An 11,195-nucleotide genomic window follows, 5' to 3' on the forward strand; every position below is an offset into this window, starting at 1 on the left:
TAGATCTTGTCATTCGATATGATTGCTGGATTCTGACTTGACCAACTGAAATACACCTACTGCCCTTCACTCTTTTGTATAGTTTGATGAAACTCTACTTCTTTTTAAGGTCTCAATTCAAGTTTCAATGAAGTGCAGTGACTTTTATCATGCTCCCTTTCCCCAGTTAGTTTAGTTGATAAAAAAGCAAAGATACTGCAACCATAGCTTGCACTGGGAATCAACGCCTTCTTGTGTTAGATCTTTTCATTATAAATGCAATTGACAGAGGTGTCTATTATAAGCTATTGGTTATACAATCTTTATAAATAGCTCTCATCATGTGTAAGACAAGTCTAAATTTGTTTGGAAATAGCTTCTGAAGACACCCTGCTGTGGCTTCCTCAGAGTGCCAGGCAGGCATTCAGTGAGGGAGTCAGACAGAACAAACTTTATCTGTCATCTTTCCATCAGCTTGAAATGATGTGCATCGTATTCAGCTTAAATGATTTACTGTAACTGGGAACTTGGTTCATAGACAAGTGTATATAATCAAGCAATATGTAGCCAAACTCTACATCAGCTAAGATAACTTTTATTTAAATTTCTTTTTAGAAATGGCCTGCTTAGCTATTTTTGTTGACATTGTCACTAGCTCTCTTCCTTTTAACCCAGACTTAACCTGCAGTCCAGTGGAGGAAGGTCTTATAATTCAAACATGCAATTGCCTAGTCTCGCTAAAGAAGAGTGTGTATAAGATAGATAGAAAGCTTAGGACTCTTTAAGTTCTTGGTTCCATACTTATATTCAAATGCAAGTTCAAAATTACATTTCAAAGTCAAATAGAAATAGTTTTTGAATTATCCACCATTTTGGATGATACACATCACTGCTCTCCATTACTGCAGGTAATTAAGAGCTGCTTTTTTATATGAAAAAATATTTCCTTAAATATCAACTCTCTCTTCTATCAAACTTTCACAAGAACTTTCCTAAGTGAAGCTGACTGATTATAATTCCACCTCCTTTCTCTACTCAGTCTCTGGAGAAGATATGCCAGAGCAATAGTATCCTACAAAGCTCTTAGGAAGGAGGTAAGAAGAGAAGCTGCGGACCTAAGAATGAAGACTCCATAGTCAGTCCTTGATCATGGAAATTTCCGAACATAACATTTCCAAAGGTCATAATCAGAAAATATGGCTCTAAAAGGAAAAAAGAACAAAATGGAAATAATCTGGCAAATATATAGACTGGACAAAACTATAGAGCAAAAGCAGACTATAAGGATGATCTAATTCACCCGTTTTATTCCTGCCTCCATTTTACACATAAACATTATGAAATCACCCTTTCGAGGTAATAACATCCCTCCTCTCTGCAACCTTCATTCCTTGCTCATATTTCTAATATTACCTTATTCTTATATATACTCTTCTGAAACTATTTGATTGCTTTTGACACATCTTTAGTCTGAGACCTAGTAGGGGGCTCATGCTGATGCGAGCATAGTCCAGACCCCAAATAGACAATGAATGTTTCCTTTGTTGAGTCTAATTAATTATATACATAGCCTTCAATGACGTGCAAGTTTAATACACATATATCCTGTGAACTTCATATCACTAAATGTGAGTATGAACCTCAGTCCTTTGTATATTGCAAAGTCCTTATAAGTGATAAGGTGATCATCGTGCATTAGATTACAAAGAGAGAATTTATAAAGACTTAGCTGATTTGAATTGCCAGACTAATTGTATCCTCAGAGCTTACCTATCAAGCAGTCAAACATTCATTGATTCCATTTTAAAGTTGTGGTGTAAGTATTTTCTAGATGGTAACAGCATTACTTTTTGATTTAGTTGCCAGGCTTAAACTCAGATTCCTTTGGTACTAATCATCAATTTTTCAGAGCATGGATGACACTGTGAAATTACAAGCACAGAGGGGTTACCTGTGGATTGACAAACCATATGACTATCTAGAGTTTTTATATCTTTTGAATTTCAAGAGTTGCATATGTTTTTGTGTCAAGTCGCATTTAATCATTCCATCAGTAGCAATATTCTGAGCTTTATGAGCATTTCTCTCTGTTAAGCTCTCAACTCATGTCTTCCTTCGATCATTACAGTTCATCAATAGGATATTGTACCCACTCTTGCAATGGCCCCCTGAGGAATGTGGTTGGTATTATTGTGCCATGGACAGATAAAACTCCAGATTCATTCAGAGATTAAGCTTGCTTCCTCCTTGTTATGTTGTAGTTTGCTTCTCTAAGAATGGGTCAAGAGTCACATTCTTTGATGGGGATAATATGGAGTGATTTGGTATCCATTACCTACACCCTCTCCCCAAACATAGGATTCTCTGCACCACCTATGCTAAGACCTGGGAATCCCCAGGGTACTTACACTCAATCAGGATCATACGGGGCTGGCAAAGGATTTAAAATTAGCATTAGTCCTGATTTTGATGGTTATCTAGCTATGTGAATTTGTACTAGGTACTAACTTATCTGAATTTCAGCTTCCTGTTTAGTAAAGTGTGTGTAATCTTGTCTGCTGCAAGGATTAAATAATGGAATATGTACTTAGTATGTGGTAATATGTACTTATTAACAGAAATAACCATTCTGTTAGCAATGGTTATTTAGCATGAGGCAACTATTATTAAAGATCCCTTCCCTGTTGAGCGCCGAATTTACCCTCCCGGATATGTTAATAACTTAGAAAGTTCTGTTTGAAGGCTTGATGACTTCTAGGTTTGTGACCTAAAAGAAGAGTCATGAAAAGACTGTGTTGACCTGGCTGGATGTAGGATTGACACAAGAGAAACTTGTTGTACAGGGTCAATACTGGAAAGTTATGAGGGAGCAGAGTGTTTAATCTGTGATCCTACAAACATAGACCAGGCAAAAAGTCAATACCGAAAGATCTTGTGTAAATGCCAGGAGCCAAGCACAGAAGATACTAAGAAATATAGCTGAGGACAGCAGCTGAAGATGAGAAATGAGGAATTAGCTAAGGCAGAAACACATATAAATTCTGTTGGATAACAAGCCATCTTCAGGGCCTATTTCAACTAAGCTCCTAAGAAACTCATTGAGGACTGCGATTGTAAATGTAATTTGTACTGTGTGTTCTAGTTTGTATGGTGCTCAGTGTAGTCAGAAAATAAACTTGAACGGAAGTGATGGCCACAGACATGGGAGAAGTATGATGAATGCTCTAATGGTGAAACACAGGCCAGGCAACTGACCTAGGCTGGAGACATCTAAAACAGCTTCCCACCAAAGATGAAATCCCAGGTAAGTATTAAGGGATATGTAGGAGCTTAGAAAAGAAGGAGATAAAGCACGTTTCCATAGAGAGATGATAATTTGCAGAGGCACAGAGGCAGCAAAATAACAGTTTATCTAGTTGAAGCATGAGGGAGGGTGTGGGGATGTGTATGTTGCAGGTGGGGACAGGGAGGCCTGGGGGATTGTTGAGAGAAATGAAGCTGCGCTGGCCATGGGCTCTATCTCATTAGAGGCTTTGTATGTCATGGTTAAGATGTCAGATTTTATTCTGAAAGCAGTAAGGCATTTTAAACAGGTAGTAATATAATCAGATTTATGTTTCCTATAGATCAACTCACTGGAAGTGTGGAGAGTGGACTGAAAGGGAGAGTTAAGAGTCTTTTGCAGAAGTACAAGTGAGGCATGATGAGGGCGTAGCTAGTGTGCTAATAGCAGGGATAGAGAGGAGGAGACAGATGGGAGGGGTATTTTTTATAGGAAGGAGTTTGACCGAGTAATATTAAGAAAAGTAGAATATTGGAACTAAAAAGAGAAAAATGTCTTATAAAGTACTTTTAAAAATGAGTATTAGAGTCAAAGTGTTTGGAGTCCTTGATATTTGCCTCTGGTAATAACTATTTATAACACTTAGGGGTTACTCATTCATGAAATGGAGTTATTGATACCTATCTTAAAGAGTTGATGTGAGGGTGAGTTTACCACTTAGGAGGCATTCAATAAGTAGCAGTTATTGTTAGTGTTATTAAAGATGCACTTAGCAAAATATAGAGAGCTGGTATTTACAGACACCATTACACTTCTTTTTTGAAACATATTCTCCCATTAAGTCCCAAGGAGGCTATATGATATCTAGAACGAAATGAATTAACATGTGTAAAATACTTAGAAGAATGCCTGGGACACAGTAAGCACTGTATGTTCACTAATATAAATAAATAAGTAAATACCTAATCATTTACTGTGCTTTGCCAGTTTACTCTGTCATGCTGAGAAATCAGAAAAGGCTCTGAATTCTTCTTGAAAGATGATGGCTTCAAAATTATAGAGAATTTTATTGGCAACCTAAACCTATAGTGAAGTGAGCTTATCAGTGAATAAATCTTAAAGTGGATATAGGTCATAATTTCTTTTCATTGAGCTCTTCCTGTCTGAGTTTTAGGAATGGTTTTCAGTCTTTTCAAAGGAAGCCACATGAATATGAATGCATTCGAATGAAGAAAATTTTAGTTGATAGCACAGATTGAAGATAACATTTATGACTGTTAAATAAGAACTGAATTATCAACTTTAAGCCCTGTCAGTCCCCATCAGTGGAAAATCTTCATGGAATCTATTTAATTCTTGCAAATTCTGCTTTAATGCAAGATATACCAATGTATTACTTTATCATGGTAAATCTTCAATGAGGCATTATATGGGTGGATATAGATTAATCCTATAAAGGGAAACAGTCTATCTGTTCTGATTTTAAGAGATAAAGGACTAACCTTTACTTACATTTTACTTTGAATTCTTTTTCTTTCCATTTTACTATTTTAGAAGTATCTCATACCAGACTGCACCGAGCCCCAAGGTTAGGGCTAAGGTATTTATGAGAGTAAAATCAGGGTAGAGATTGTTTTTGCCAAATAGTAATGAAATCTAGGTATGTAAAACAAGATTATCTCATTAAAGCAATAATAAACACAAAAAGATATTAGGGACCAGATGGAAAATCAAATCGGAGACTCTATAATGAGATACAAGAATGCAAATCACCTAGAGTAGAATTTTTGCATGCTTAAATGTAGTTGCTTTTGTCATAAAAAGACATACACATAAAATACAATCTGTTAAACTATTTGTATTTGAATCATAAGAATTTCTAAGTAGAGAAATAACAATGTTTACTTGGGAATCAGTGCCTATAGGTATTATTGCTACTTTTAGAATGAATGTTAAGTGTAAAGTTTCAAGTAGTGTCTGGCACAACTTAGCAATGTTTTAGAGTCAGAAGTTATAATGACACTAACAATCATATTTAGGCATATCCAATAAGAATAGTCACAGATTCACCTTTCAAGCATATTTTAAGGAATTTTTATTAATAACACATCACCAATTAAATGTTAAATTTTAGATAACCTCAGTGATTTGGTATATAATCTTTAAAAACTATCTGCCATCATCCTCTCTTCATTTTTTCCCTTCCCTTAGTCTATGGGTGGTTCTTTTCTTCTTTGCTAATTTATTTATTCTTTAGTATTGATATCTCATTCACTAACAGTCCTCAAAACATTTAGGTTCCTATTCCCCTAATTATCTTGGCAGGGTGTGGCTCTTCAGGTAAACCCAGCTGCGTTCAGATACAAGTGGGAGTTTTAGTAGTTGCTAGTTTCTTTGATAGTTTCACAGTATAGACTCCAGAGCTAGAAGTGAGAATTCAGCGCATAGGAGGCTGAAATGTACTTCTGGAGGGCCAAGTCATTCCCATTGCTCTCCAGGGTATCTCCACACCAAGGCCTGTTGACTCGCAGTCCTGTTGACCTGAGTCTGTTGTATTCACACACTGTTCTTTTTTCCCTAACTGCTATTTTTCCATTTATAATGCCCTACCCTAGACCTTCAAGGGAGAAAAACAAAAACAAAAAACAGTCCTATGCACTGTTTCAGGGCTGGCTGCAGTTTCACTACCTTTGCCAAACCATCTTCTATTCTCTACATTTCCCTCTTAGACAGATCTCCAGTTTGAATATAGGAGTTGATTATTTAAATGTGATTGGCTTATACTGTTGGCTAATTGTTTTGTGTTCATTAATCTTGCTTCCCAAAGTTAATATGAATTATATAAGGACAGGATTTATTCAGTATAGATACAAATCCATTTGTTTTGTGTATATTTATAAAAATGCAAATTTCTTAATATGACTTGAAAGTACTAAGTTTCTCATTTAGTTCACTGTATTAGTCTGTTTTCACGCTGCTGATAAAGACATACCCGAAACTGGGAACAAAAAGAGGTTTAACTGGACTTACAGTTCCACATAGCTGGGAAGGTCTTGGAATCATGGTGGGGGGTGAAAGGCAGTTCTTACATGGTGGTGGCAAGAGAAAATGAGGAAGAAGCAAAAGCAGAAACCCATGATAAACTCATCGGATCTCGTGAGACTTATTCACTATCATGAGAATAGCACGGGAATGACCTGCCTCCATAATTCAGGTACCTCCCCCGGATCCCTCCCATAACACATGGGAATTCTGGGAGATAAATACAATTAAAGTAGAGATTTGGGTGGGGACACAGCCAAACCATATTATTTACTTAAATGACTCCTAACCAGAATATTAATTTTTTATAAATGGGCATGATACTTGAGATACCATTTAGTCCATTTAATACAAAAACCAGGAACTTTAAGTTTTCAACATCACATAGTTACTCAATGGCAAGTTTCCACTAGAACTCAGCTAGTTGTGCTTGTTGCCCATTTGAGAAAATTGATGGACATTCTTGCTGTGATTGGCAGTGTATTTGTCAAAGACAACGAAAGTAGGAAACTGTCATTTGTTAAAAACTAGGAACAAACTGTTTAAGGCATCTTTATAAGAATTTGCTTTAGAAAAGTTCGTTTCCAGTCACTCTTTGCTGCCTGGAAATGTTTAGTCAAAAGGAGGTTAATCCAGTCAACCATTTTTTCATAGGGAAAATATAAAACTATCTGGTTCTAGTTTCTTTCACAATTCTCCCAGAAAATATTGGCCTACATGACTCAAAACTATGTACCCAAACACCAGGTTTGCAAACAAAATGGCAATCAGCTTCTTCACAGTCCACTGAAATCAGCTTCTTCACAGTCCACTGAAGGGAAGTTTATCAGCATCAGTTGAGCAGTCCTTACATATATTTAATAAGGAGAAAATCAGTGGTTATCTGACTTTAGATTTACCCGGGTATTAAAAGCAGTGGTGCACTTGTATATTAGTCCATTTTCACACTGCTATAAAGAAATACCTGAGAGTGGGTAATTTATAAAGGAAAAGGATTTACTTGACTCACACTTCCACATGGCGGGGGAAGCCTCAGGAAACTTACAACCATGGCACAAGGCAAAGAGGAACCAAGGACCTTCTTCAAATGGCAGCGGGAGAGAGAAGAGAGAGTGAAGGGAGAAGAGCCCCTTATAAAACCATCAGATCTTGTGAGAACTCACTCACTATCATGAGACCAGCATGGGGGAACCACCTTCATGATCCAATTATCTCCCAATGGGCCCCTCCATTGACATGTGGGGACTACAATTCAAGATGAGATTTGGATGGGAACACAGAGACAAACCATATTAACTGGAAAACCAATTCTTCCCCCAAAAAGGAAGGAAAACTCCAATTTACAGTGTTTGCCAATTTCTGTAGTATGAATATACCCTCCTCTCACCCTTAACCCTCAAGTAGGCCCAGTGTCTGTTGTTCCCTTCTTTCTGTCCACGTCTACTCAATGTTTATCTCCCCCTTACAAGAGTGAGCCAGCAGTATTTGGTCTTCTGTTCCTGCATCTGTTCACTTAGAATAATGGCCTCCTCAGAGGTCACAATGAGCCGAGGTCATGCCACTGCACTCCAGCCTGGGCGACAGAGTGAAACCCTGTTTCAAAAAAAAAGGAAAAAGAAAAAGAATAATGGCCTCCTGTTCTTTCCATGTTGCAGCCAAGACACGATCTTGTTATTTTTTATGGCTGCATATTGTTCCGTGGCATATACATAACAACTTCTCCTTATCCAGTCTACTGTTAATGGGCATTTAAGTTGACTCAGTTTCCTTGCTGTTGTGAATAGTGCTATGATGAACATGTGCATGCATGCTCTATTCCTTTGTGTATTTACCTAATAATGAATTGTTGGGTTGAATGGCAGTCCTGTTTTAAGTTCTTTGAGAAATCATCAAACTGCTCTTCACAGTGCCTGAACTATTTTACCTTTGTACCAACAGTGTGTAAGTGTTCCCTTTTCTCCACAACCTCACCAGCATCTGTTATTTTTTTTTACTGCTTTATCATAGTCATCTTGACTGGTGTGAGATGGTATCATACTGTGATTTTGATCTGCATTTCTCTAATGATTAGTGATGTTGAGCATTTTTTCATGTGCTTATTGACCACATACATATCTCCTTTTGGAAAGTGTCTGTTCCTGGTTTTTGCTCACTTTTTAATGGGGTTGCTCAGTTTTTTCTTGTTAATTTGCTTAAGTTCCTTATAGATTTTGAATATTATACCTTTTTCAGATACATAGTTTGCAAATATTTCTCCCATGCTGTAGGTTGTCTGTTTACTCTGTTGATGGATCTGATATGCAGAAGCTTTTTAGTTTAATTAGGTCCTATTTGTCAATTTTTGTTTCTGTTGCAATTGCTTTTGGCATCTTTGTCGTGAAATCTTTGCCAGGGCCTATGTCCACAATGGCATTTCCTAGGTTATCTTCCAGGGTTTTTATAGTTTCAGGTTTTATATTTAAGCCTTTAATCTATCTTGAGTTGATTTTTACATATAGTATTAATTCTTTAATTAACTAATTTTGTTTTGCTAGTTCTAAGCTGTTCATTGAAGAAAAATGTGTGTGTGTGTGTGTGTGTGTGTGTGTGTGTGTGTGTGTGTGTATCTTGAATACCACATATTCCATTTAATGTGAGAAAAAGACCAAATCAATAAACCCATGGCATGGTATATAAAGTAAGTTTCAGGTAACAAAACACAAGTGATAAATTACTTTTAAAAATGGCATCAGAAATGCAGAGTTTATGCATTTTTTTTTTTTTTACCACACTCGTCATATTTGACTTGGCTTGTGATTAGTATCTATAGGGAAGTGCTTTTTGGAGCATTGGTTCATGGACAACCACTGTTGTATCCAGAACAGTCATATTATCTTCACAGTCAGAGTTATGAAGATGAAAAACTGTATCTGTATCCGTTCAACGCAAAATGATTTAGTCTCCTTAGATAGCATATAAGAAATTCTGAAACTTCACACAATCTCAAAATGTTTGCTGCAAAACCTGCACCATTAATATTAATTTTTTTCTTTAACCCTCTTACTTGCATTACAGTCTGCTTCTACAACCAGACACAACTTGGAACTGTACTCCAGCCAGGGGGTTATGCACTTTAAATGGTAACATATTCAAAATAGACAGTGTCTTCTTACAGATGAATTTAAGAACTATAAACTTTTGCAAGAATAAATTGAACACTATACATATTCATTGAAAGCTACTATTTTCCTAGGCAGTAACTCAATATTTTCTTTGGCTCTGGGAATTTTTTTAAACTTTCTTTTCTGTACTGACTTCTGTGATGTCACTTTCCTCTGGATTTCTTTCTCACTTTGGCCATGGCTTTTCAGTCTTCTTTCTCGCCCTTGCTTAGTTACCTCCCAAGTTTTGAAAATCTGCCAACATTTTTCCTCATGCATTACTCATCAAGATTGCTCTATAAACTCTTCTTGAGTGAATCTTTTAACCCATGACTCCAACAGTCATTTAAAAACTGTTGACTCCAAATCTGCCTGTAGCCCCAGACTTATTCAACCAACTGCATAGCAGACAATTCCACCCAATTGTTCACAAACACTCTGTGTCCAAAATTGAACTTATCTTTTCTTCAGCTCTTTCTTGAGCAGTTTTATCATCTACCTTGTCATCCAATGAATGCTCCTGGAATTTATAATAGATGCTTCCTTTCTACCTACAAATCTAATCACCCCACCTGAAAGGGATGGGGAAGAGCAATCATCTTGTCTGGAAAGAAGAAAGAAATGGAATGTTTATGAACAGCTTTCATGACCATAGCAGATAATATTTTTATAACTTTTATTTATTGGTGTGCTAATCTCTATCATTGGTCTACTTATTTCACATGTATTAAATCACTTAATCTTTATAACTAACCAGTGAGGAAGGTGCTAGTATTATCCTCATTTCAAAGTTAAGTAACGCGAGACATTATTCTATTTTGTGACTATAAACAAGATAAAAAGAACTTTTAATTAAGTAAGAAGTATTAGGAATCCTTACTCTTACTTGTAATGTTTTATACATTATAGTTCTTAAAAGTTATTATTTAAGTCACAAGAGAAACATAAATTATTTTTAATGGAAAATTAATCTGGCATATATACCTTGTTCTCCTGCACACCTTTTTGTACAATTCACAGAAGTGATTTGTGGAAAATGATTTCAAGTAGTAATCAAACTTTGGCAAATAAATAATGTATTTCCCCTTAGACCAACCATGTTTCCTGTGAGTGTTTTTGAAATGCCAAATGACAGTTGTACTTCTGATATCCAGTAGAGAACTCTAGACATAATTGCACTGAACTATACCATGTGTGTTCAGATCACTCTCCACCATTTATTCTTTTCTCAAGGGAAATTCCCTTCTTCTATTAACTTTGTCTAGAATTATGAACATTCATCAGCAGGAGAATCCCGGCACATCTAAAATAGATATGATGCATTATGTTCTCCTGAACACATTTTTGCTCAGTGAAACCTTAGGAAAATTCCAAAAAGTTAGTTCCCACTGGGGATTGGAAATGATGAAATTTAGTATGGTTTAAGGAAAAGTGAAAACATGATTATAAGAAAGCCTTTTAACTGGAAGTGTTTGGGAGATTAAACAAAGTATAGCTGTTTGTAAACTGATGTTTTATTAACCCATATGAGGCCAAAGCCAGTTTCCGCAAAGGTAAAGTTTCTGAAGGAAGGAAGGAGGAAAGGAAGGAAGGAAGGAAGAAAGAAAGGGAAAAAGGCAGGGTGAACTTGTTTTGATTCCTATTAACTAACCTGGATTAGAGGAATTCTTAGCCCAAATACCACCTTTTCTGTGAACTTAGACGATGTTCCTACCCCCTATGTAAGATTACAAACATGAATTATGTATCCC

General features: G+C 36.3%; 1 protein-coding gene across 1 annotated transcript in view; it reads left to right on the top strand.

Annotated features, from left to right (window-relative positions):
- The window catches only part of MAGI2 (membrane associated guanylate kinase, WW and PDZ domain containing 2), a 1,457,999-nt gene that overhangs the window by 790,673 nt on the left and 656,131 nt on the right, over positions 1-11,195 (top strand). The gene's annotated exons all lie outside the window — the stretch shown is intronic.

This window comes from Colobus angolensis, unplaced genomic scaffold, assembly GCF_000951035.1.
Source record: "Colobus angolensis palliatus isolate OR3802 unplaced genomic scaffold, Cang.pa_1.0 Scaffold74, whole genome shotgun sequence".
Lineage (NCBI taxonomy): Eukaryota > Metazoa > Chordata > Mammalia > Primates > Cercopithecidae > Colobus > Colobus angolensis.